Here is a 27144-nt window from a genome sequence, read left to right as displayed (position 1 = left end):
TGCCTTTACCATAGGCCTGTATATCTTCTTTGGTTGTGGCCATGCCTCCTTGTTCGGTATGAGTAGTAGTTGATGATCATGTGGCACTAGCTTGATGCCATTTTGTGTGTCTAAACTGTCCAGCCAGTGTGGCCCCTTGCCATAGGCTTGCTTTGATGGTTGTGAATGATAGCAGTTTAATAAATGAATATGTTTACGCATAATTTCACTTATCTTTAATATTTTATTTTTATTTTTTTGAATTTTTTATTTTTTATTTTACACATTTCTTTAGTTTGATTTTTTAAATGTATGTATTTTACTTGTAATAACAAAATATATATATATATATATATATATTCACTGAAAAAATGTCATGTCATGAGTGATGTAATATGTGACGTCATCAGCAGTGCATTGCACGCGCAAGTTATAGTGAGTCCAACTAACTATAACGTGGGAATTTTAATGGTTTTATGTCAGAAAAATTTCCAGCTAACTATAACTAGTGTGAAACCTATGGTTTTTTCAGTGACTTTAATAGGTTTTTTAAATGCTAATTCCTAACTATAACTGGTGTAAAACCTATGGTTTTTTCAGTGAATTTCATAGGTTTTTTAAATGCTAATTCCTAACTAGATATAGGGCCTCAAACCTATGTATTTTTTAGTGTATTTCTAAGGTTATTTAATAGCAAATGTATATAGCTAAAAAAGGTAATTTTTTAAAAAATAAATCCTTTTTTTTTAAAGTATATTCATATATTTTTTTTTTTCACCCAGGAGCGCTCCTGGTGCGCTTACCGATGCGCTCACCGGTGAGCGCAATGTTACAGCGCGACCCGGGGCGCGTACCGGGGAGCGTCCCGTTAGCGCTATTGCCGCGAACGAAAACAACATCGTGACGTATCGCGTAGCCGCGTGATGTGTCATATGACGCACGGCGTAACCGCACTCGGAAGCACCCGAGCGCATACGATCGCGCAAGGTAAGCGCCGCCGAGCACGCCCCGGGGCGCGACTACGGGCGCGCCCCGGGGCGCATAGCGTAAGCACGTCGGGTCATGTGATCCGAAAATAACACTTTTTATTGGTTCAGATCAGTTTTGGTTTCCAAATGATGAAAGCCCGGATCATGTGACTTGAAAATAACACTTTTCATTGGTTCAGAACAGTTTTGTTTTCCAAATGATCAAAGCCCCCACCTTTTTTCCTCATTCTCACTTTGTTATTTGAGTGAGGAAGACCTGCTTTTTCCTTACAGAGATGGCTACAGTCATATCAGCAGCTGGAGCATCTGCCCCACCACCACCACCACCACCATCGAAAAGACCACCAGAAGATCACATTGGTGGTCAAGAAGAAGAGCAGGAGGATGATGAAGAGGAGCAACAGACAAGGGAGTACCTGCCTGAAGATAATCCTCCATACAAACGAAAAGAGCACTTCATATGGGAGTTTTTCAAAATCCCAAGGGGATTCAAAAAAGTCAACGCTGCGAAGGTGACTTGTCTGATCTGTAAAGCGGAGCTGTCCAGGGGGAACCCGAACAAAAAATATTCCTTTGGGAATCATACTATGATTCGGCACATGATGCGTTTGCACCCTAATAACTATTCTTCAGCAGAGCTAAGGGACCTCTGCAGTAAGCTACCCCAATCAACATCCAGAGCCTCAACATCAAAAGAACCCACTCCATCGGGTCCAGAGGCAAGGGAGACAGTCCCAAATATACAAACAAAGTTAAAGGATTACAAAATTGTTTGTATATATTGCAACAAAACATTGCAACAAAACAATTAGTTACGGTCAACAAAGCATCACACTAATTAATGTTGCTATTAATAACCACAAATGCCCGTGGAAACCATAATTTTTCCTGATTTTTTTTGTGCTCCAGTTGAGCCATTTTCAATTCCCTGTTTTTTGTTTCTCCCCAAAGAAAATACAAAAAAAATATAAAACTGTTCAAAAAAGACAAAAAAAGTAAAAAATGTTCATAAAAACAATAAAAAAATGTAAAACAACAAAAAGAAGAAAAAAAACAGTTCTTTTTAGAACTACCTCAAATTTATAAAAAAAGGCTACATTTAAAAAAAAATCTGTCATTCTTTTTCCCCATGGTACGCTCCCCGGTACGCTCCCCGGTGCGCGTACCGGGCGCTTCCCCGTGCAAATCGAATTTTTTTTTAAAAAAATTTGCCCCGCGGGGCCCTTTTATAGCCCCCACATCCAACCTAGGGGGTCAGGGGGGGTCTACTCTGCCCCCTTATGGTCTTTTCCCCCTTTGTTTTTGCCACCTCTTGTGTCTCGATCCTACCGAGACACAAGATGGCGGCCGCTCCGGACTGTTTGGAATGTTTACAAACACCCGAGAGCCAATCAGCTTTCCGGGCGCGAACTCGCGTAGCGCTCCCGGTGCGCGTACCGGGGCGCGCTTATAGATATATACATTTTTTTGAACTTAAATTACTCAAAATTCACTGGAGCACATATCTTGAGACATAGCAAAGGCACATCGGGCTACCAATCCCTTCAATTTTGCCAAGTTTGGTGGAAATCCACTCAGCCGTTCAGGCTAAAAGTGAGGTCGACCGCCCTATGGAAATTAACATGGGGAAAACACGTATTGGGACCCCCCTTTTATCTCGGCCCCCACTTGATAAATCCCCCCCAAACTTTCAGGGAAGGACCGGGGCGCCGCGAGGCAAATTTGAGGAAATTTTCAGGCAGATTCCCCAACCAGCGCAAACGTTATTCACAATAGAATGTTGAGATTTTACATTGAAAATAATCCTAACTATAACTACCTACTGGCGACCGCCAGTAGGTAATATATATATATATATAACAACGCACTACAAAGACCAACAGGCAGTGTGCCTGCCACGCCCAAAAGGGCGGGCCTCCAGAAGTGACATCAGGTGCTTTGATAAGTTGGGCGTTTGCAGAATGAGGTTCAGCCTGTGAAGAAGTGCTTAGAAGTAGCACGAAACGCGTCGGCCTTTATTTTCCATGGTGAGGAGCCTTGACAACCTTGCTGTAGCCTGTGCCATTAAATGCGAAGTTTTAACCTACCTGTGTGTGGATTCCTCGAGGGGACAACTCTCTTTGATGTTTGATATTCACGGCCAGTCCTGCCGTGAGGGATCCCCGCCGCAAAGGTAGCGGCCCGAACTTGACCCCAACCGGAGGTTAAGTGGACAGGAGGAGCATCGCGCAGGTTAATATGTGCAGCAAGGAATATGCAGGACACTTGCCAACCCACTGGGGTGTTGATTCAACTCACATTATGCAGCGCACCAACTACTCACTCGAGGTTTAAAAACAACGCATTACAAAGACCAACAGGCAGTGTGCCTGCCACGCCCAAAAGGGCGGGCCTCCAGAAGTGACATCAGGTTCTTTGATAAGTTGGGCGTTTGCAGAATGAGGTTCAGCCTGTGAAGAAGTGCTTAGAAGTAGCACGGAACGCGTCGGCCTTTATTTTCCATGGTGAGGAGCCTTGACAACCTTGCTGTAGCCTGTGCCATTAAATGCGAAGTTTAAACCTACCTGTGTGTGGATTCCTCGAGGGGACAACTCTCTTTGATGTTTGATATTTACGGCCAGTCCTGCCGTGAGGGATCCCCGCCGCAAAGGTAGTGGCCCGAACTTGACCCCAACTGGAGGTTAAGAGGACAGGAGGAGCATCGCGCAGGTTAATATGTGCAGCAAGGAATATGCAGGACACTTGCCAACCCACTGGGGTGTTGATTCAACTCACATTATGCAGCGCACCAACTACTCACTCGAGGTTTAAAAACAACGCACTACAAAGACCAACAGGCAGTGTGCCTGCCACGCCCAAAAGGGCGGGCCTCCAGAAGTGACATCAGGTGCTTTGATAAGTTGGGCGTTTGCAGAATGAGGTTCAGCCTGTGAAGAAGTGCTTAGAAGTAGCACGAAACGCGTCGGCCTTTATTTTCCATGGTGAGGAGCCTTGACAACCTTGCTGTAGCCTGTGCCATTAAATGCGAAGTTTAAACCTACCTGTGTGTGGATTCCTCGAGGGGACAACTCTCTTTGATGTTTGATGTATATATATATATATATATATATATATATATATATATATATATAAATATATATTACCTACTGGCGGTCGCCAGTAGGTAGTTATAGTTAGGACCTAGTTTCCATAGGAAATCCTCAACATTCTATTTGGAATAACTTTGGCCCTGGTTGAAGAATCTTAGCGAATTTCTCAAAGAAGATGGCTCGGTCCGCTGCGCTCCTTCCCTAAAAGTTTGGGGGGGATTGGCCAAGTGGGGGCTGAGATAAAAGGGGGGTCCCAAAACGTGTTTTCTCCATGTTATTTTCCATAGGACCTTTAGACTCGTCTACAGGTCGAACGGGTGAATGGATTTATAAGAAATTTGGCAAAACTGTACAGTCCGGCTCGCAGATTACGCTTTTTTTGGAATGGTGTAAATCCGTTCAGTAGTTGCTGAGGAAATTAAAGTTAAAGTCAATTATATATCTATACGCGCGCACGGGTGCGCGCACTCAAGCGGCTGTGCGCGCGAGCGGAATTTTGCTGCGTGACGTCTGTTAACGTTCGATTCGAAGGAAATCAGGAAGTGTTGACCGCCATTTGTCATTGCTAGTAAATATATTGTTGATTTCAAAGCGTTGGAACATGGAAAGGGGAGAAGGTAGAGATTGTTTTGCTGCGTAGGTTTTCTCAGGGTGTGCAGTAAGGCCCTTAATGGCGAAAATATATATATATATATATTTTTTAAAGTTGCGTGGTGCGCGCACTCGGTCACGCACACCTTTTTACAAGAGTGTGAAAATGGAGATAAATCAGAAGTTTGAGCGCTTAGATATAAGGTGGCTCTGAAAAGTGCCATTGTGTTAATTGAGTGTTTTCTGCATTTATAAGTAAGTACCGATGCAGAGCCTGATGTTGCAGAGGAAGATTCTGTTTCCCTCATTCGTGAAATGAACACCGTCTCTCCTATAGACGTCTTGCATGTGGTATCGCAAGTTGTTGTGGTAAATAGAACCCATGCTATAATCTCTGAGGAAAGCAGAAACAGATTTATTTACATGTCTCCTTGCTTTCTCAAATTGTGCACAATGTTGATTGGACCAATTCCATTTCTGTCTTTGGCATATATTGGAATATACCAAGGCAGATCGAGGAAAAAGTGTCATCAATTGTCGAAAGGTGTCTTTTAGAAGCATTTCCAGACCTACCCCAGTGATTGTGCCTAGATCGTTCCCACCACAGTGCACAATTATAAGGTCTGGTTCTGGGAGATGCATAAAAGTTTTCACCAATGGAATCAATTGGTGACATTTCAATCCTCTTTTGGCAATCCGTGTTATGTGTACATTTGGTAAGCCGAGGTTGCAAATTCGTCTGCTTACTGCATATTTTTCACTCCAGTGAATATAACTGTGTCCTATTAGCCAGACCTTCATTTTCAAGGGATTTGTAGTCGTCCTCCGATCGGTTCTGGAAGTGGAATGGTAGTTAGAAGTTGAAATTCTAAATAAAGAAAAAGGAAGAGGCTGGGTGTGGTTTAAAAAATAAAAATGATTGGTTGATTGTAAGAAGTGGAGATTGAACAGTACGTTGCATGTTAATGTTTATGTTAAACGAAAAGTACTATTGGGTGTGAAAAAAAAAGACATGTAACAGAGCGGTGGATTGGCAGGTGTTTCTGGAGGGAAAACAGTGTTGTTACTTTGCTGTAGAACGTTGAGATATGAACTTTTGACCTGTGCCTTCAGCCAGGTGCAGAATGAGGTGTTACCATGGAAACAGCCAGAGATGGCAGTGGGTGATGGGTGACTTTTATGTGACATTGAAAATATTGTGAGGGAGAACCAACTGAAATGTAAATGCTTACGTTACGCGCTCCGCGCCGCGCCCCGGATTGCTTCCGGGAAGCTGCGCTTCGCGCCTCGCGCACCGGAGCACTTCCGGGTGCGCTAACGCGGCGCGTCATATGACGGATTACGCAACAACGCGATACGTCGTTGGGGCTCCACCGGAACTGATCGAATTGGTAGTCTACAGTGTTTCTGGATGTTTCAGACTGAAGCTGGCGTCAGCATGAGAGCACCCCGTGGCTACGTCGTGGCCATTCCGCGAGCAATCATGGCAGTCGCTCCCCACCGGAAGTCTGCAGGAGTCAGGGGCCTCGGTGACTCTTGTAGAATCTTCAAGGCTGAGGGGACGCTTTTGGGAATGGGGCTCATGCCCTAGCAGTCAAGGGTCCGAGTTCCAGGGTTGCCCAGAGCCATCCTTGCAGGCCAGGCCCAAGTCTGTGGGGCCGACCGCCATTTCCTGAGCTCCGTGGCAGCCGCCTGTCGCTGTATCGGAAGAGTGGGTGCAATTCAGCCGGATGGCGGGTGAGACGGTGTAATAGCAAGAGCAGGCACAAATTCAGCTGGCCGAGCGAGGCACTGTGCCGCAGGAGCAGGCGCAACTCAGCTGGCCGAGTGAAGCGCTGGGGTGTAGCTAAGAAACCTCCACCTGGTGAGGTGGGAGAGGCTCGTTCACGCCGCCTCTCCCTTCCAGTCCACCCCAAGCCGTCTCCTGGCGCAGGTATATGTGATGGTCGGACCAGGGCACCGCAGGACGTGTCTTCAGGTCAAATGGATTGTGGGACAAGGTCCAGAATGGAAGAGGCATCAAAAGGCAAGAAGTTCCGCCTGACCCCGGGAGCCGGCCGCCTATGTCGGGGGCGATCTCAGGCCATACCAGGGGAACAAGACTTGGGGAGGGGGCAGGAGCCAAGCGCCCCCTCCGAGTCCGCGTTTCTTGGACCCTGAAGTATGGCACTCAACATCCAGAACTTATGACATTTGTGCAAGGCAGGGACATCGAAGCCTCTCAGGGACCAAGCATATCCAGAGTCCTTCCTACAGAAGGTGGTGGGGGTGGCGGCATTAGCAAGGCATCCCCCCACACAACTTGTCGGACCCTGAAGTATGGCACTCAACATCCAGAACTTATGACATTTGTGCAAGGCAGGGACATCGAAGCCTCTCAGGGACCAAGCATATCCAGAGTCCTTCCTACAGAAGGTGGTGGGGGTGGCGGCATTAGCAAGGCATCCCCCCACACAACTTGTCGACATCACCTCTGGATGTACTGGGTGTTCAATTTCAGAATTGAAACTACTAAGAAGCAATTAGAAGTGTTGTTTTCATGTTGCAGCAGCCTGCCATGTAAATAGTTATTTAATAAAACGTTTTATCCTGTTACTTTGCTGGTGTGTTGTATATATTTATAATATTTGCATAGTGTTTGTCGTTATTTTGGGCGGGGTGGGCGGCGGAGCGGAGCTGTCTTGCAGCCATCATGGCGTCGAGCTCGGTTCCTCTCTCTAGTTTCATGTTTTTTCTAACGATTTATATGTTATAGTTTGCTAGCACGATACAGCGGATAGTCCGCATTTTATATATATGTCCTTTTTATTAGGGGGGTCCTCCGGTGGAGTCGGACGATCTACCTGTAATAAACGGTCCGGGTTGAACCAACTACCAACAAACGGGGCAGAGATAGGCATGACGGGTTACAAAGGGGACAAAAGTGTGCACTACCTATCCTTCACTATCTGCAAAAACTAAACAGAGTATTGCGACTTTGTGCTTATTTGTGAACAGAGAATGACCCAAAGAGAACCAATTTCGAACAATCATAGGCTATTGTCAGTGGGCAGAGAGGCCATGACACAGAAAATGGCTGTTACTTACGTGCATGATGGGGCCTAAAAGGGACTAGATGGCGTGGCCACTGTTTCGCGACTTTCACTTTACTTTTAACAATGGCTGTGGTGAACATAAATGAACGCCGCTTATGTATACCTAATTTTAGTCATTTTCCACAAAAAAGCTTTTGATATTTGCTATTAAAAAACCAAAGAAAATCACTGAAAAAACTATAGGTTATAGACCATATATAGTTAAATATCTGAAGTCCATCTCTGCACTCGATGGAGATACAGGTCGTCGATCAGAAGATGTGCTGGCCACCTCTAATGGTAATAGCGTGGCCAGGGCTCTTGTCGTTGCCTCTGCAAATTGCAGAGGGTGCACTTGTTTGACATGCCGCACCATGGTATGTATGGAAAAGGAATATTTTTTTGCTGGATTTCTTCTTGAGAGAACCAAGTCACATATCGTGCAGGTTACTTTTGGTGCATTCACTTTCTTTTGATCTTCAGGATAAGTGAAAAATTGCCAGATGAAAGATTTATTTTTTCTTATTAAAGGTAGTCGATCATTTTGGTCAGATTCGGAAGATGAATGAGATACGGTAGCCATTTCACCAAAGTCTTCCGAAAGATGTAGGACGTTGTTCTCTCTTGAGAGTAGAAAAGATAGTGAGGGAAGTGGGTGGAGTGCTGCGTGTAAATTCCAGAATTGAAACTATTAAGAACCAATTGAAAGTGTTGTTTTCATGTTGCAGCAGGCTGCCATGTAAATAGTTATTTAATAAAACGTTTTACCCTGTTACTTTGCTGGTGTGTTGTATATCTTTATAATATTTGTCGTTATTTTGGGTGGGGTGGGCGGCGGAGCCGAGCTGTCTTGCAGCCATCATGGCTTCGAGCTCGGTTCCTCTCACTAGTTTCATATTTCTCATGAGGGGTTGTTCCTAATTTTTCTATTTTAGCGAGGTCAAAAAAAGATCTCATCAGTGGCCTACTGATTTTGCTCGATTCCTTTTGTTTTTTCTAACGATTTATATGTTATAGTTTGCTAGCACGATACAGCGGCTAGTCCGCATTTTATATATATGTCCTTTTTATTAGGGGTGTCCTCCGGTGGAGTCGGACGATCTACCTCTAATAAACGGTCCGGGTTGAACCAACTACCATCCTGATTTTGTATATCTTCTGAGCTGGATTTAAGCACACAATTGTTAAAGTATGAAACGTTTTATATTTCTAAAAAAAATACCAAGGTGTGTACATCCGGTAACGCACAAAAGTTTGAAAAGACATTCGGCTCCATTTACTGAAAAGTTTCATAAGAATAAAAAAGAAGTCTAGGTACAGTCTCTTTGACGTACTATAAGTTCTTTGAGGGGTGTATGAAGAAATTCAATAAGTTCAAATTGCAAAGTTTTCACGAAATATATAGGCAGGTGCGCGCACTCGGTCGCGCACGAAAGCCTGGAAATGCGATATCCATTTTATTGACAACTGTTGCCGAGAGTGCGCACACCGGGTCGCGCACGAAAGTTTAGTAAGGCTATTTTTATTTACAGACAAATTTTAATGTGTTTAAAAAAAGGCAAGGTACAGACTTTCGAATTCTGTATTGCTTTACAAGGAGTCTCTATGCAACTTGAACAGTGAAGAAAACGGCTTGTTTTCGAAAAAAATATTGCCAGAACTTTATTGACAAAAGTATAGGTTGCATACACGACATTTTTCTGAATTAGCATTTTAAAAACCAATGAAATTCACAGAAAAAACCATAGGTTTTACACACGTTATAGTTAGGAAGTAGCATTTAAAAAACCTATGAAATTCACTGAAAAAAACATAGGTTTGACACATGTTATAGTTAGCTGGAAATTTTACTGATATAAAACCAATGAAATTCCACGTTATAGTTAGTTGGACTCACTATAACTTGCGCGTGCAATGCACTGCTGATGACGTCACATATTACATCACTCATGACATGGTCAGTGACATCACTCATGACATCACTGATGACACCATCCAGTGAATATGTGTCTTTCTGAAAAATAAATATTAGTGAGTAATGTTTAAATATTTAAATATATATATTAGTGTTTCACTTTGTGTATAAGTGGCTACATGTGTTGGTAAGTAGCTACATGCGTATGTAATTGGGTTATTAGATGTTTCTCTTAGTATCAGTATGAGTGTCTATATGGTTTGGTGGGGGTATTACTTAGCACATAGATGCATGAGTGACTGACTCTCTGTTTGTATGTGTTTTGAAGACAGCATATGTGCAGGACTGTATGGGTGGATGAGTGTGTATATGTGTTTGTTAGTGAGTGAATGACTGTCTCACTAGTGTCTTTATCAGTAACGACATATGTTTTAATCTAGTATATGTGAATATTGATGTATATAAGTGAGTATATGTGAGAGTAAGAGATTGTAAGAGTTCCTGTTTAAATAAGTATGTGTTTCTATAAGTGATTGTTTAAGAGAATAAATATGTGTAATTTTCAATAGAAGTAAGGTGGAAGTGTGTGTATAACTCTACATTCAAATAAATGGATGTTCAATAGTTTATTTGCACGTCTGAGTATGTGTGTGAGTAACTTTTGGATGACTGTCGGTGTGTAACAGGATGTATAGGTGTATCGCTTCATATGATGAGTGAGTATATGTATGAGTGACTATATAGAACTGTTGGTGAATGAGTGGATGTGTATATAGATGGTGGAATTACTGAATTACTTGTTGTAACTGATATGGGTATCTCCATTTTTTTTAACATTTCAGTTTCTATTTTTGAATATGTGTTTCAAGGGTTACATTACAGTGAAAGGAGGTCTGTCACTATGTCACAAGGATGGTGTCATCAGTGATGTCATGAGTGATGTCACTGACCATGTCATGAGTGATGTAATATGTGACGTCATCAGCAGTGCATTGCACGCGCAAGTTATAGTGAGTCCAACTAACTATAACGTGGAATTTCATTGGTTTTATATCAGTAAAATTTCCAGCTAACTATAACATGTGTCAAACCTATGGTTTTTTCAGTGAATTTCATAGGTTTTTTAAATGCTACTTCCCAACTATAACGTGTGTAAAACCTATGGTTTTTTCTGTGAATATATATATATATATATATTCACTGAAAAAACCATAGGTTATAGTCGATATATAGTTAGGAATTTGCATTTACAAAACCTTGAAAATTCAATGAAAAAACCATTGGTTTTAGGCCATATATAGTTAGGGATTTGCTTTTACAAAACCTTATTTTACTCGCAAAAAACCATTGAAATTCCATATATAGTTAGATGCGCTAACTATATATTGCGCACCCGCAATCCACTGCTGATGATGTCACATATTACATCATTCATGACATGGTCAGTGACATCATTGATGACATCACTGATGACAACATCCAGTGACTGTATGTTTCTGTAAAGTTAAAATATGTCTTACATATCGAAGAATGAGTGGATGTATAAATGTCTGGATGAAGGATTTAGTAGGTGCATGGCTGATTGTATGAGGGAGTGATTAAATGTGTCTCACTGAGTGCATGGGTTAGTGATTGAACTGTATTAATTTGTGCATCATTATATCTGTTGTTCTGTAAACTGCTGCATGTGTTGATCAGTAGCTATATGAATAACTATATGGGTTATTGATTGGTTGCTCAAGTATTTGTATGGGAGACTGAGTATGTGTGTGGGTGGCTGGGAGGTGTGTGACTCTGTGCATAGATGTGTAAGCAGTTGATTCACTAGGTGTATGAGTTCAAAAGTGCACGTGGAAACAGCTATATGGGCGGTTGACTGTGTGCATGAGTGTATTGGTGAGTGAATGGATATCTCAGTGCTACATGTCAAAGTAAGTACATATGTAAAACACAGTACATGTGAGAGTTAACATATATAAATAACTGTGCATAAGAGCCAGTGAATGTGTGAGTGGCTGTATGGATCATTGTGAACATGTATCAAGGATTGTATAAGAGAGTAAATATGTGTTAGAATATGTTTCAATAAGTAAGGTGTGTATAACTGTATAGTTGAGGAATTGGAGGTGAGTTTGATTCTTTGCATGACTGTCTAGGTGTATGAGTAACTCCATGGATGAGTGACAGTCTGTGAGTGTCTGTTTTCACTGAGTGTATCTAAGGATATATCAGAGTCTGTAGAGGTTCATCGTATTAACACATGAATGATGTCATCTGTGATGTTGTCAGTGATGTAATTTGAGTTGTCATCAGTGATGTCGTCAGTGATGTCATTTGAAATGTCATCAGTGATGTCATTTGAGTTGTCATCAGTGATGTCATCAGTGATGTCACTGACCATGTCATGAATGATGTAATATGTGACATCATCAGCAGTGGATTGCGTGTGCGCGATATATAGTTAGCGCATCTAACTATATATGGAATTTCAATGGTTTTATGCGAGTAAAATAAGGTTTTGTAAATGCAAATCCCTAACTATATATGGCCTAAAACCAATGGTTTTTTCATTGAATTTTCAAGGTTTTGTAAATGCAAATTCCTAACTATATATCGACTATAACCTATGGTTTTTTCAGTGAATTTCAATGTTTTTTTAATAGCAAATATGAAAAGCTTTAAAATGTCAAGTACGTGATAGATAAAAACATTTTCGTATTTATGCACGCTGATGTGCTTTGAACGCTGCACCCCCCCCTCCCCTCTTTTCTCTTAGTAGTACTCTCTCTTTGCAGATAGTGAACGGTAGTTAACGCAGGCCTTTGCCCCCGTTGTAATCCGTCGTGCCTGCTTGTCTCTCCATTTGATTGATTGTTATCCAAGCATTTACTGTTTTAGAATTGGTTCTCTTTGGATCATTCTCTATTTACAAACAAGCACAAAGTCGCAATACTCTGTTTAGTCTTTGCAGATAGTGAAAAATCGTGTAAAAAAATAAAAGTAATCGAGCAAAATCAGTAGGCCACTAATTGGATCTCTTTTTGACCTCGCTAAAATAGAAATATTAGGAACAACCCTTCATGAGAAATACGAAAATAGTGAGATGAACTGAGCTCCACACCATGAGGGCTGCAAGACAGCTCGACTCCGTCACCCACCCCGCCCAAAATAAAGACAAACCCTATGCAAATATTAAAAATATAGACAACACACCAGCAAAGAAACAGGGTAAAACATTTCATTAAATAACTATTTACATAACTATTTTATACTTTTTATTGCCCGATCCGGCTAGCTCAATCGATCGAGCATGAAACTCATGCACTCTGATAGCAAGCGTTGCTACTGATGCTATGCAGACCAAAACTGGTTTTCAGTTTGTACATTTTTCTAGATTTTTCAATCCAAGGTTGGTTGACTTTGTAGAACGATGGCTTCAGATTTTCAACATACGGTGTGGTGGCGCGGACTGGGAGGGGGCGCTTCGCTCCTGCCCCATCCCCAAGTAAGATTTTCATACGTGAAAGTACGTTAATGGTTTTGGTCCCTGAGTTGCTTCAATGTCACTGCCATTCTCAAATGGCATAAGTTCTGGATGTTGGGTGCCATAGTTCAGAGTTCTGAGCAGCGCTTGTAACACTGTCTGAAGCTTATTTCCACCTACTGCAGCTTCACTATTCTCAAAGTAAGTGAGTGTCGTTTGTGGACCTGACTGCATTTGAAAACAATGTGATATGTTACCTTCCTAAACAGCTTGACGGAGGCCCCCGAGGGGCGGTGTGATGGCCATGGACTCGGAGAAGGCACTTGGCTCCGACCCCCTCCCCAAGTCTTATAGCACTGGTGTAGCCTGAGATCGCCCCCGACATAGGCGGCCGGCTCCCGGGGTCCGGCGGAACTTTTTGCCTTTTGATGACTCTTCTATTCTGGACCTTGTCCCACAATCCGTTTGACCTGAAGACACGCTGTAGTGGAGCGCCCCTTTACCGTTTCAGTTGCCATTCCGCCCGCTTTTGCTACACTGTGCCTCTTCCGCCATTCAGCTGTTTACCGCCCGCTCTTGCGACTACAGCGTCTCGCTCACCATGTAGTTGAGTTGCTCCTGCTCTTGCGGTGCAGCGATAGGCGGCTGCCACAGGACTCTCAAAATGGCGGCCGGCTCTTCGGTTTTGGGCCTGGTCCACTAAAATGGCCCTGGGACACCTTTGAACTCGGACGCTTCCCTGATAGGGCTTGGGTCCCATTCTCGAAAGCGTCCCCTCAGCCGTGAAGATTCTACAAAAGTCTTGGGGGCCCCCGACTCCCGCAGACTTCTGGTGGGGAGCGGCTGCCATGTCTGCTCGTGGAATGGCCACGACGGAGCTACGAGATGGTAGTGCTCTCATGCTGACGCCAGCTTTAGTCTGAAACATCCAGAAACACTGTAGACTACCAATTCGATCAGTTCGGGTAGCGCCCCAACATGACCCGGAAGAGAAGAACTTGCCCTCCCCTCTTTGACTGATGGTTCTTGTTGCCTGTCCCCTCTGTTGTCATTTAACAGAACTTTTTGGACTGCTGAAAGGGGTTGTGTTCCGAACGCTGGTTGGTGGAGACATTTTGACTATATTCTTGACCTACGTTGTCGCGTAATGCGTTATATGACACGCCGCGTTAGCGCACCCGGAAGTGATCCGAGGCGCGGCGCGCAGCGCGTAACGTAAGCATAACAGGTCATGTGACTTGTTAATAAAACTTTTCATTGGTTCATTTTACTTTTGTTATTTTAATGATGAAAAGCTTGGTCATATGACCTAAAAATTACGCTTTTTATTGTTTTCGAACATTATTTTTTCTTAAACATATGTTATAATATTCCAGGCTAATGTACTTTCCCGGAAAATTTACAACTGTCCTGCAAGTAAAATATATTCCTTTTTCGAGAAAAAGGGCGTTTCTTCGTTCCATGACGGAGCCGTTGAGTAAAAGAGACTCGGCCTGCTGTCTTAGTCGCCGATGCGCCTGATTATCAGATTCTTATCGATCACTTTATGTTGCAGAAATGAAAAACACAACTGCCCTTGACCATTTATCTTTACTGCGTTCCTACATATTATACCTTTTATCCGTCATGTAATTGGACTACTTTATTTCACTTGCCTTTTACTGATTCGAAAACAGTGACTAAAAGTAAAAACTTTACCAATGTAAATACTACTACCATGTTTTGTTTTAAAAACCTTTATTGTGAAAATGTCAGTATACAAATACGGGCCTATAACCACATGGGCCGGCCACGGAGCAAACTGGAATCGTATATGATGAGGAGACATTTACATTATGGAGGAACGTAACGAACGAGCCATTAGGTTGCAAGAACTAAGGTGTCTAACAGTTGCGGAATCGGTGGACGTACATTTTGTAATTAAAATACGACAGGGCCACTTACAAAAAAGTTATCTAGATATACATTTGCGTGCAAGTACCATGGGTGACGTTAATTCGAACTTTCAATAGTACAGTAATCAATAACACATCAGAACTTAATATCAATAGGGATGTCGAAATATTCAATCAATTCTCGTCCCCGCCCGCCATGAGCATCAAAACTGCATTCATATCTCGTGATATCAAGGTTGTTCAACTAGTACACAACAATGAGTTACGAGTCCCATTTATACCGGCGCCATTTTGGGCGAGGCCGGGCAGGTCCAAGATATAGTCAAAATGTCTCCACCAACCATCGGCCAGACCAGAACCCCTTTCGGCCCTTTATGCTACAAGATGGTGTCTTCCGTTCAGAAAATATTATTGGCAGCATTTTGAAAGGAAACATAAACAGCCGTTCTCCTAGTGAGTTTCACATTGTTACATTTAGGAAGAATGTTGAAGAGTAGTATGTGGAAAATCTGAAGCCATTTTTCTACAAACTCTCAATCAGCCTTGGATGGAAAAAAAAAATCCTGAAGAATGTACAAACTGAAAACCAATTTTTGTCTGTATAGCATCAACAGCAACGCTTGAGTCAGCTTTGTGTCAAGCCGCCATTTTGATTCAATCAATAGCGTCCCCCTGCACACATTCAGGGACCTGGTCGTGTTTTCAGGTGAAACGGATTGTAGGACAAGAAGCAGAAAAGAAAAGGAAAAAAGTTCCGCCGGACCTCGGGAGCCGGCCGCCTATGTCATGTGCGACCTTTGGCCACACCAGGGCAATATTGAAGCTGCAGCAGGTGCAAATAAGCTTCAGACAGTCTTACAAGCACTGCTCAGAACTCTCAACTATGGCACTCAACATCCAGGACTTGCCATTCGGATCTTGGCGCCTTGTGCTGGTTCCGACCTATTCACACATCGGTCCACTACTGACATCACCTCATAAGACAACGGGGCACCCCACGCCGACTTTCGGCGCAGCATTGTAGGATGGCCACACCAGTGCGGCAACTTGCTGGACACCACCTCGGTGCCATCCGGATCTCGGCGCGTTCGAGTCACTGTACCGCAAGAGTGACCGCAACTCAGCTGGACACGCCGTCTTTCGGCGCAGCATTGTAGGATGGCCACACCAGTGCGGCAATTTGCTGGACACCACCTCGGTGCCATCCGGATCTCGGTGCGTTGTGCTGCCTTCGGCCTACTGTAGCCGCAAGTGCGGACGCAACTCAGTTGGACGGCGAGTGAAACGCTAAGGGGCGCCGCACTGCAGCCGAGGAGCCTCCATCTTGGGGGAGACGCACAGCCCCCACTGACTGACGCGACCTCACAGGCCAACGGGGCGCCCCACGCCGACTTTCGGCGCAGCATTGTAGGATGGCCACACCAGTGCGGCAATTTGCTGGACACCACCTCGTTGCCATCCGGATCTCAGCGCGTTGTGCTGCCTTCGGCCTATTAGCACATCGGTCCGCTACTGACGCCGCCTCACGTGCCAACGGATTTTCTACGCTTTTTGTAGCCCTATGCCGCATAACAGGTCATGTGACTTGTTTATAAAACTTTTCATTGGTTCATTTTACTTTTGGTTTCCTAAAGATGGAAGGCTTGGTCATATGACCTAAAAATAACACTTTTCATTGGTTTAGAACATTTTTTTTTCCCAAACGATGAAAGCCCCACCTTGTTTCTGGATGTTTCAGACTAAAGCTGGCGTCAGCATGAGAGCACTACCATCTCGTAGGTCCGTCGTGGTCATTCCACGAGCAATCATGGCAGCCGCTCCCCACCGGAAGCCTGCGGGAGTCGAGGGCCCCCAAGACTTTTGTAGAATCTTCACGGCTGAGGGGACGCTTTTCGAGAATGGAGCCCAAGCCCTAGCAGGCAAGCGTCCGAGTTCCAAGGTGCCCCAGGGCCATTTTAGTGGACCAGGCCCAAAACCGAAGAGCCGTCTGCCATTTTAAGAGTCATGTGGCAGCCGCCTATCGCTGCACTGCAATAGTGGGAGCAACTCAACAACATGGTGAGCGAGACGCTGTAGCCGCAAGAGCGGGCGCAACTCAGCTGGATGGCCGCCACCTGGGGAGGCCCGTTCACGCCGCCTCCCCCACGCCCCCCCCCCCCGGGCCGCCCCACGCCAATTTTCGGAGCAGCATTGTAGGATACCAAAACCAGTGCGGCAGTTTACTGGACATCACCTGGGTGCCATCAACATCTCAGCGCGTTCTGCTGCCTTGGGACTATTCGCACAACAGACCGCTACTGACGAGGCCTCCCCCCGCACCACCCGGGACGCCCCACGCCAATTTTCGGAGCAGCATTGTAGGATCCCAAAAACCAGTGCGGCACCCAGGCGACATCACCTGGGTGCCGTCCAGAACTCAGCACGTTGTGCTGCCTTGGGACTATTCACACACAAGACAGCTTCTGACAATTGTTGCTTTTTTTGGTGAAAAATGTTTAAATGTTTTTACAGTTTTTGTTCCGTTCATTATATTTAAAAGTTAATAAAGTTTTATAATCTTACTTTGTTGGAGTGTTATATATTTTTTTTTAAACGGGTGAATGGGGCCTTGAATCGGGTTATTGTCATGTGTGGGCTTTGCAAGTGTACTGCTACAGGATCGGACATTTCAAACTCAAATGCACGTTCTTTTTCTTACCTTTCCGAAGCATGGAGCGCAATAGCAGGCAGAGAAAGGGTGATGCAAGTGTTGAACACTGCCTAGCCTGGAAGTTGCTGGCATTCCCCCCCCCCACCCGCTCCTGAAAGAGGACACACACACACCGCCGCCCCGAGTACTTCACAGATCTTTAAAAGACCATGCGCTTGTTTATGAGGCTTAAATGGTTTATCACCCCTTCTAGAACCCCTGCATCGACCCTCTGACGTTTCCTGGAAGAATTACCACGTAACACAATACCAAGCCCTGTCAGCTGAAACCCCCGAGGAATCATGGGGCATATTATCAAGGGGGTTTATCTCCGCTTTTTTGGCTTTAAAAGCCAAGAAAGCGGAGATAAAATTATCTCCCTATTACCAAGCTGTCGCTAACACCAGTTAGTGACAGCTAAAAGGAGATAGCGACAATCGTGGGCCCCGCTTTGCATGTCAGTGATAGTGCCCTGAGCAGTTCTTAGCCATGTTATCCAATGGGAGGTGGATAACATGGCTAAGAGCATTTGCTCGATAATACATGAATATCGCTGACTTTTCTGCGATATTCATGCATTGCGGCCGTTTTTTATCGCATTTGCGATAAACCTTGCTAATAGCAAGGTTTATCTGCGATAAAAATCGCCGATGTGCGGCGATAATTTTTGTCTCTAAACAAGTTAGAGACAAAAATTATCGCTAGTTGTTGGTAATATGCCCCCGGGTTTTTGCTTGCAGAAATCGGGAGGCGGGAGACTAGCACTGAAATCAGTAGTCTCACGCCTGAATCGGGAGGGTTGGCATGTCTGGATTCTCTACAGCTGGGGCCATAAACTACATCCGCAGGGGTAGGTGATAGCCTGGGACCAGCCTGGCATCTAAAATGGCTGCCGTGCACGACAAAATTGTGGCATTGGAAAAAAGGCAAGATGGCGCAGACAATGTTTATCAATAAGGATTCATTTATAACAAAATATTTTATCGCAGTGACAAATTGGCGGTCAACACTTCCTGATTTCCATCGAATCGAACGTTAACAGACGTCACGCAGCAAAAAAAATAAAAAGCTCACGCACAGCCGCTGGAAGATATGTATCAACATATATGAGCCTCCTCAGCCACCCTCATGAAACATAAGGGATCAGGGTACGTCTCCCGCACCCCCTTATACCTAGTAATTTAATTAAAACGAAGCACAAAATGGCGAATTCCCGTTTCGCTACCAGTTTGCGGCCCAGTTCGCGGCCCGTGAAGCGCTTCTACCGTGAAAAATCATTTTTTTTTATTTTCCCCACGGGACCCTTTAATAACCCCAACAACATTCCTAGGGGGTCAAGAGGGGTATACCTTGCCCCCTTTCATTAAATTCCCCCTTCGTTTTTCACCTCTTCTTCTCTCTCGATCCTACCGAGAGATAAGATGGCGGCCGCTCCGGACTGTTTAGAATGTTGACAGACACCGGAGAGCCAATCAGCTTTCTGCGCTCAAAGTTCCGTTTCGCGAAAAGTAAGCGAACCGGAGCGCAGCCTGGAGCGCTGTTACAGATATATATCTTGTTTTAAACGTTAATTTCTCAAAAACTACTGGAACACATATATTGAGACCTAGCAAAGGCACATCGGGCTAACAGTCCCTACAATTTTGCCAAGTTTCGTGCAAATCCATTCAGCCGTTCGAGCTAAAAGTGAGTCCAACCGCCCTATGGAAATTAACATGGGAAAAACGCATTTTGGGACCCCCCTTTTTTCTAGGCCCCCCTCGACAAAACCCCCCCAAATTTTCAAGGGCTGCTAAGAAACAAAATGTGCCATTTTCCTGAAAATTTCAGCCGATTCCGTCCACAAACGCCAAAGTTATTAGACATAGAATTTTCAAAAATCCCATAGGGAATAAATCCTAACTATATATACCTACTGGCGATAGCCAGTAGGTAATATATATATATATATATATATATATATATATATATATATATATATATATATATATATATATATATATATATATATATATATATATATATATATATATATATATATATATATATATATATATATATATATATATTCATTTTTTTAATTTTGTTTAATTTAATTTGTTCCCCCATTTTTCTAACATCTGGCATCAACCCCAAGACTGCTATAGGTGCACTGCACAGCAGCATTTATTGTCTAAGGATTATTCCATTGTTAAATGCACCTCCCTGAGTGCCACATCCCACATAAAGCAAAAAGTTACATCTGTATGTTGTTGTTGCTCTTTCTGATCCTTCCTGAGTGTACTGCACACACTGAAAATGTATATTGGTGTAGTTTTACGAACAGATAGTTAGGCTGTATTGCTAATTATTTAAAATAACTTCAGTAACCACATTGAAAGATATTGTTTGTTTGTACTACGACTTAACCTAAGCCCAGGACCATGTCTGTCAGTAAGGCAGCCAGTGCAATCATGCTGAAGCAGATGAGTAGTGATATTGAATTGGATTTCTCCTTTTTGCTGAGTAGTACACAATCGTTTCTCGAAACAGAGCAAAGTGGTCAGCAGCCATAGGCAGCAATAGTACATTTGCCTGATGTTGGAGCCAAACAGGAGGTTGAGCTTCCTTCCGAGCAAGAAGTTGAACCTCCTCTATAGAATCATTTGCTCCCAGATTTCCAGCAAGGAAAAAAGCATATTACTGCACCATTTTCTCCAAGCACCACTTCTGATGATGATAGGGACATGGAGTGGACCCCACTGGAGATCAGGAGACATCAGTTGAGGCAAGGGAAGGAAAAGTTTTCAAAAGACTTAGGGCCAGATGTGCAACCCATTTTTGAATGCGCAAACGGGTTTACGAACCCGTTTGTGCGTGTATTACATATTGGGAAATTTGCTTAGCCTATTTAGCGAGTTACATTTTTTGCAACTTGCTAAATAGGTTTCGCGACTGCTATATGGAAGGGGCGTTCCCTTCCAAATAGGGAGTCTCAAAAGAATGTACTAATGTTTTGCAACAGCAATTACGGGTCCAAAACACTCGCAAATACCACCTACTTCAAGTAGGTGGTAATGCATTTGCAAACAGGAAGGCGTCCCCAAGGGACCCCTTCCCGTTTTTGACCCCTTCCTGTATGCAAATGCATGCAAAATTATTTTATACGGGTAGGCAGTGGTCCCAGGGATCACTGCCTGCACCTAAAAAATTTAACAAAAACGTTTGTCAGATTTATGCTGCCCCACCTTTTTTATTGGTCAGATATATTGCTCGATTGAAGTTGAACCATTGTGCATTGAGGAAGTCTCCCCAATTCCTTCATGATATTGATGGCAATGCCTGCCCCCCTATGCCTATCCGTTTTTGCATCACTTAGATCTAGAAGGTCTGCCCCATAAAACCATTTATTATCTACAAGACTGTCTGCCAATACCAAATTCCAATGTATTGCATGCATCAAAGATGATTGAACACCTAATACCGAAACTTCCCATGCTTGGATTAGAAGAGGTAACTCCAACAATCCTGCATGCGGTTGAACCTTACAAAAAAAGGAGGGCGGGCCTGGAGTGGAACAGTTAACCATAGCAGCAATAAGCGATCAGATTATTGAGTGACTTTGAGTGAAGATTGATGTGGAGGCTGACAGTGAGGGAGGGTGTGTTGAACTGTAATACGGGAAATTTCCTGAGATGAATATACATTTGTAATGTTTGGGCCCTGGAGGTGATCAGTACTTAACACTTAGCCAGATTTAATTGCAGGGTGCTCTCCTTTTTTCTGGTTCTTCAGAGACAAGAACAATCACTTTAGTTAACAAACAAAAACCTATGCAAAATACTGCAACTCTGTTTCTCTACTTGTTCTTCAACAGCAGTGCACTCCACATCCATCTAGCTAGGGACATCATGATGATGACAGGTCTGGGATGGAGTTACTTGGACTCAGGAGGAAGATCATGGAAACTCAGGGCCGGAGCTGACAGACTACCTCATCAACAGCTAGAAGCAAGAGGTTATTAAGTATCAACTTCAGTTCAAAGGTAAACCAAGAGTCTAAGGCCTAGGACTCAGCTATGTGGAATAGAGAGAGGCGCATTTGTGAAATGCTGCTCTGTGTGAGTGTGTTGAACTTGTGGCAAAAGTCAAACACTGAGTCCCCCTCTTTGCTTTTTTGCTATGCCTCTGAGTATTCTTGATACACTCCTCATGAAGCTTACCTTCCTTCAGTCCTTTTCTTTGACTCTAAAAAACAGTTGCTCTTTTACGATCCGCAAGCCTTCTTCTAGTGTCCTGCATGAATGAAAGGTGAAAACTAGCTGAGCTCAACAACATTCCTGCTTTCCTACCGGACCAGTCGAGACAGGCACCAAAGAGTGAACTTCAGATGCACCACCTAATTTTGCAATACAGTATCATTAGGTCTCGCCTAGCGTTGCATCGCACATGTGCTGTTCGCTTTACGAGGCATGATTTATATACTATAGCGGGGAAGCTTCGAGTAAGCTTCGGCCACTCTCCCCCCATCTTTTTGTTTAGTTTACATCCTAAAATGCAGCGTCCTCATTGGTTTTCATGTGTTTAGTCCCTCCTCCTGACGGTCATGGCGTAATTTGTACGCTTCTGAGAATATTGGCCCCTTTATTCAACACAATTTTTTTCATGAGTCCCCTGAGGTTCCGTGACAATTTGAACCCGTGTTTTCAATATTGTCGGAAATACATAATATTGGTATCAGCGAACCGCAAATGATCCATTTAGCATATCCTGGTGTTTTCGCTATGCTACGAGCAAGAGTACTCCTGTAACAAACACATTTCCGATCTACCCATGGCATCCATCTTAGATCATGGCAGCCATTTTGTGTTTCTTGCCCTCACATACGCAATAACCTCTGATCACTTCATTTCGATTAAGGACACGTAGCCTTAGCCGGCGATTCACCTCTTTAGTGACACGTGCACCTTGGAACAGAACACGCTGTAGCTGCATGACTCGACAAAGGCTGCCTCCTCTGCCCGGGGCCAGTCCTGCTATACTGGTTCTTGTGGTCGTTGGCCTGATCATGATTAGGCGGCCGAAGCCGGTAGCCTTGCCCATTTACAACCCACAAACATCCCTTATCCTGCTTTTCTATCTTCTGCACCTGGCTCTGCTCCTTTCCTTCTGGGCCTTTATTAGGGGGAGGTAACGAAATTTACGATGAGGTGGTCCGGGTCTTGAATGAAAAGTTGACATGAGATTATGATGGAAAAGTGGGAACCCCTCGTTCGTAATGTTTTGACATCAGATATTGTCGACGATTCCTGTGCAACGCCAAATATTTATTGTTTAGGACACAAAGGTTTGGGAATGTACTAACATGTGAAGAATTTGCCTGAAGCCCAATTTTTAGTATATAAGGAGCAACCCTCTTTGTACAAATCGAACAGGCTCCTAGACACTGCCCATGCGTAGTTTCTGTGACTTCTGTGTCCCTGCAGTAATAAACCTTTGGTCTTTGACGCCACCATCGAGAAGCCCGTGTTTCTTTTTATTTGTGCACCAAGACAGGTGGAACTCCGGGGTCTTCGGGTGTTGTTCCCTGACACCTCTGGACGGAACCAAAAAGTCCAGAACTCCAATTGGCGCCCAACGTGGGCGACGTCATTCGGTACCGGTCCAAAAGCCTGAAGAGTTCGAGAAGCTTCGTGTGAAGATTCCTGAGGGAGGCGCCCCACTTCATCGATCCCGGCATATCGCAAAAGTGGCCCGACGTTCTCTTCCACGAGGATTCCCGTTCAGGACGGCTGCAGTGGGCCGTTGCCTTGACCGTCGCCCTGTGTTGGACCCGAGGTGCAGTCCTTAGTACGGCGAAACGTGACGGGTTTCTCCTTGGTGACGTCTTCAGTGCCTCAGTTAAGTATTTAGTGGTTGCTAGCTGGTTACTTCGTGAGGGTTGTTAAAATCCTTTTTGGTTCTTAGTTTGGTTTTGTTTCGTGAGATTATCACTGGTTGTTCTGGTTACGATAATCTATTTGGTTTGGTTTGGGTATCGATACATTTGTTCACTTTTTGGTAGGCCTAAGTTCTTGGTTCGAGTGCACATTCCTGTTTGTGTTGTTTGTTCTGTGTTCCGGATTACAAAATGGTAAGTCGGAGAAATTGTATGTTGTCGGGTTTTGGTTGCAACAGTGATTCACGATTGGAGGACTCATGCCTGGTTCCTCCGATTGGGACTCCTTTATATGATCTTTACTGTAAGCATGGTGTGGGTCCTATATCTTATAATGAGGTGTGGGTCCGATACACTGAGAAGGATGGTGTCCTTAGTTGGCCACTGCATGGTAGTTTTGAACCCGAAATCCTTGACAATTTAGAAGTGAAATTGTTTAAGAAGAAAGCCCGGCCGGCAATGTTTGATTCTTTCCGTTACTGGCAAAAAGAATCTAAACAGAGAGAGATTAAAAGGTTGAAAAAAGAACAGAAAGAGCAAGAGTTAACTTTAGAACAAGCGGCTAAACAGCTGCAAGATAACGAGTCCGAGAAAGCAATGGAGATAGCTACTAGAGAGCGTAACTTAGCGATATATAAGTGCTATCCTGCCTTGCCATCAAGTATGACTAAGATAGTCGAGGATCCTGAAAATGATCCTCTGTTGTCTTACTTGTTACGGTCACCACCACCGTATGCGCAGGGTATTACGGCTCCACCTGTACCAAATGTTCAATTACCGGTTGCTGGACAACCTGGTATTCCTGCTCCTGCTCCTCAGAATCAAGTTCCTGTACCTCCTATGGTTAATGTAAATGTTCCTACGGCACCTCCTCTTCCTGGGTTGCCGACTTCTCTACCTATACCCGTATCACTTACACCTACTGTCTCACAAGCTATCTTACTCTATACTCCTACTGTCCCGCTATCTGTTCCAACTGCTACTGTGTTCTCTGCATCTGCCAGTATGTTGACTCCGCTTTCTGTTCGTCGAAGAATCACTAATTCTGTCTCTAACATTCTGTCTCCTTTCTATAATTCTTTAATTAAGACTCCTACTTCTGACTCTGTACAAAGACGTAGTCAGCTCCCAAGTACTGAGGAACGGGGAATATTAGATTCCACGGCTCTCAGATGGATTTCGAAAAGTAGGAGATATAGTACGAGAGATGTACTAGATACATTTATGCAGTGAAATGAACCAACACAACGATATGTCTTTGACGAAATGTGCTCTCTTTTACGTGAGGAACTAGAAGACGATGACTCTGAATTGAATTTAGAAGACTTAATTAAGGTTCAGAAAGAGTTTGCTGCAGGAATGATAGTAGGTCAAAATATAAAAGAAGCGATGGAACTGATTTTAAGTTATAGGAATGATCCATCACTTCGTTCACCGAGAGACTTAGAGAAAAGTAGTACGAAGCAGAATCGCCAATATCCAATGAGAGAGGTTCCTCCGATTTGGCGCGATGATGTGCAAGCTGATGCAGTCCGTGGTATTGCAGCCGCTCCGGCGCAATTCCAGAGAGTGTGGATACACATTCCGTGGAAGCGAGCCGAAGTGTTAGCAGTGAAACAGGCCTTGCCAGACCCGCGTAAGAATCCTGCTGGGTACTATAAGGAATTAGCGCAAACAGTTGAGGCTTGTGTAATGAATCTGGCGGACATTGACATGTTATTTGGCAATGTAGTACCGCAACCAATTTGGGCTAAAATCCGTAAAGAGAATCATCCAGTTGCCCTAGGTGGTGATTGGGCAGCTATCATTGCAGCGGATGGTCAGCAAATAGGTGGTTCCAAACCCGAACCTCTAATTGCTAATCTTCCAGGTAGAATAATCGACTTAATGAAGACTCTGATGCCCGCATTGCGTGTTAATTGGGACAAGTTGTCCGCATGCAGGCAAAAGAAAGACGAAAGTGTCTCCGACTTTTTCACAAGGTTCGAAGAGACTTTTGTAGATCACAGTGGTCAGGATATGAGCACAGAAGGAGGACAGAGTTTGTTTGTCGATAAATTCGTACACAATTTGTTACCTGAGCTATGCAATAAATTAAAAGATTCCGAGAGTGCGTGGGCTGTCTCTACAACTGCGCAAATACTTGCAACTGCACAGTATTATGAAAATAGGGATAAAGAAGAAAAAGAGAAATCAGATAAGAAGACGAAAGACTTAAAGACTAAAGTCCTTTTGCAACAGGCATATCCGCCTCGCATGAATCAGAATAATACACAGCAAGGATCGTATCAAAGGACAGATTATAGTTCACCTAGGCCACAATATCAGTGGAATCAGTGTGCGTATTGTAAGAAAGAGGGTCATTATAAAAATGAGTGTCCAGTCTTAGCGCAAAATAACGCAGCAGCAGCTCAGAGAGGTCGTGGTGGTTTTGTGCAGAATTCTAGAGGTCGAGGACGAGGTGCTATGCCTCCACAAACAAATGATCGCCCCTCCAATCACTTTGATCAACGGAATGGACAGTCTGCCCAACAAAATAGATCTCAACAGTATCATGTTGAAGACTATTGTGAAAATGATGAGGGATTTCAACAAAATGAGTACTAGGACAGCCATGGACAGAGAGAGGGAGTAGTATCAGTTCCAGTGGATCAGAGTGGGCCTTATGTCGCAGTAGCAACATCAGGTGTAGTCGAACCGTTTCTGTTGGATACTAGTGCCGCAAAAAGTTCGATCATTCATGCGAAACTCCCTGGCGCACCTTTGTCCGGCTTAACAAATGTTTCTGTAGGTTTTTCAGGCGCCCCTGTTTACAACCCCGTATCTGGTCCTTTGTCTATTTCTGTTGGACCGTGTCAATTGAAAGCACCCCTGATTTTGACGACAGGTTGTAATGAAAATCTGCTTGGTTTAGACTTGTTAAAACGCCTATATGCGGCATTGTACTGTTCTCCGGAAGGAGTACAGCTTACGTTGGGTAAAAGAATCACCTCTCCGATGTACTTGTCTATGGATGCACTCCCGCCAGAGCTGCGTTCACTCCCTGATACTCTTTGGGCAACTGGTCCTAACGATGTAGGCCTTTTAGAAATACCACCATATGTAGTCACTTTGAAAGCAAATGTGAAATTTCCACGAATTCCTCAATACAAGATCTCTACTGAAGGTGAACGTGCACTTTTATTGATTGTGCAAGATTTGATTAAGAAAGGTGTAGTTGAAGAAACTAGAGGAAATGTCTGTAACAGTCCTGTATTACCGATTTTGAAACGAACTGATCCTACAAAGCCTCCAGTATATAGGTTTGTTATTGATCTCAGAGAGGTTAATAAGATTGTGGTTCCGCAGTTTCCTGTGGTTCCAGACATTACTGCATTGTTAACATTAATTCCTGCTACAGCCACATGGTTTTCAGTCATCGACTTGAAAAATGCCTTTTTCAGCATTCCGATAGCCGAGGAAAGCAGAGATATTTTCGGCTTCTATCTAGGAGGTCGAAGTTTCAGATTTAAACGCGCTCCAC

The sequence above is a fragment of the Lissotriton vulgaris genome, chromosome 5 (genome assembly GCF_964263255.1).
Source record: "Lissotriton vulgaris chromosome 5, aLisVul1.2, whole genome shotgun sequence".
In the NCBI taxonomy this organism is placed as follows: Eukaryota; Metazoa; Chordata; class Amphibia; order Caudata; family Salamandridae; genus Lissotriton; species Lissotriton vulgaris.
The sequence above is the reverse complement of the archived record's forward strand: the minus strand, read 5'-3'. Positions refer to the sequence as shown.